Source organism: Pteropus vampyrus, unplaced genomic scaffold (genome assembly GCF_000151845.1).
Source record: "Pteropus vampyrus isolate Shadow unplaced genomic scaffold, Pvam_2.0 Scaffold1151, whole genome shotgun sequence".
Lineage (NCBI taxonomy): Eukaryota > Metazoa > Chordata > Mammalia > Chiroptera > Pteropodidae > Pteropus > Pteropus vampyrus.
Genome location: NW_011889932.1, coordinates 8818 through 10196, shown reverse-complemented (window position 1 = coordinate 10196; position 1379 = coordinate 8818).

The following is a 1379-nucleotide window of genomic DNA, read 5'->3' as shown; positions in this document are numbered from 1 at the left end:
CTTGTGACATTTGTTACAGCTGACACACTCAGCTGATGGCAGGCGTGCTACCAGCTCCATTCCCTACGATCCAGCCCCAGGGTCCTACGCATGCCCTGGGCTGCTGGGCCACCGCTGTGGGGTGACTCTCGGCCCAACCCTGGGGTCAGGTGACCTGCTGCGCCCATGGCTCCTGTTAGGTCACCCCTCCACCTCCCGCCCTGGGCAGCTGCTCGAGGGGCAGACTTTGTCCCTGGCATTTCTGACTTTGGAGACACCCCTGTTGAGGATGGGGAGCCTGGGGGCCCCGGAGATCCCAGTACCCCAACCCAGCTGAGGCCACCTCCCTCGCCGGCCCCACTCCCAGCCGTGGCCATCCTGGCCTAGCTTTCCGAGCCGGCTTCTCTGAGAGAAGGTTCGCACTTGCGAGATCAGCCTCCCCAGTGACTTTTCCTGATAGAGGACAGAGACTGCCGGGCCTTGACGTCCCCAAGAACTGTCACAGCAGCCCCACCCTCAGAGCTGATGTGTGGGGCCCTGGCCTGGGTCACAGGGGCCAGTTCTTGGGGGCCCAGGCGTCTGCGAGAACAGCTCTTCCCAGGGACCAGGCTTCTTGACACTGAGATGGGCCGTGGCGCCCTTCCCCGCAAAGACCAAGGTGAAGGTCCATGGCTGACACTCAGGGAGCCCCGGGCGCGACCCCCGCCATGCGGTGACCAAGGACGTGCACCGTGTGCCTGGCTGAGGACCGGTGTGTGTCGACCCTCTGGTCCTCGCAGCTGGACATGAGGCATTGCAGTCAACCCCTTTGAACTGGGGAAACTGAGGCACAGAGCTTACCAGCCAGGAAGTGGCTGCAGTGGGGCCCACGCCCAGGCCCACAGACCCCTGTGCACACCGACAATCTCAGGTAATGTTTGCTGCTGGGGGCCTACGGTTGCCTTAATTTTCAGTTGTTTGTTCACATTCTAGCATTCCTGAGATCGGGAAGCTTCTCACACCAGTCCCCCCACCACCCCGAATGGCCGTTTCTAAACTGACGGTGCGTGTCATGATGACGGCATCTCAGAACAAGGACACAGGAGCACGGTTTGCAGGTCCGCTGTACAGCTGGAAGCCGAGGCGTGAGGAAGTTAGGAATCGCCCAGAGTCGCACGGCAAGCTGGGAGGATCTGGGAACGGACCCCGTCACTGCTTTTCCCTGACCCACGTCCAGGGCCGGGCAGGGCGTGTGTCCCAGGTGGTGACGGCACTGGAGATGAGTCAGCGGTAGATCCCATATGTTCAGTCCCGCAGACTTAATTTGTGTTAAGAAGAGATTTGGGTAGACACATTCCGAGGGGGGAGGGGAGAGCCGGGGTGTGGGGTGGGGGGGACACCAGTGCTCCTCCGTGAACACA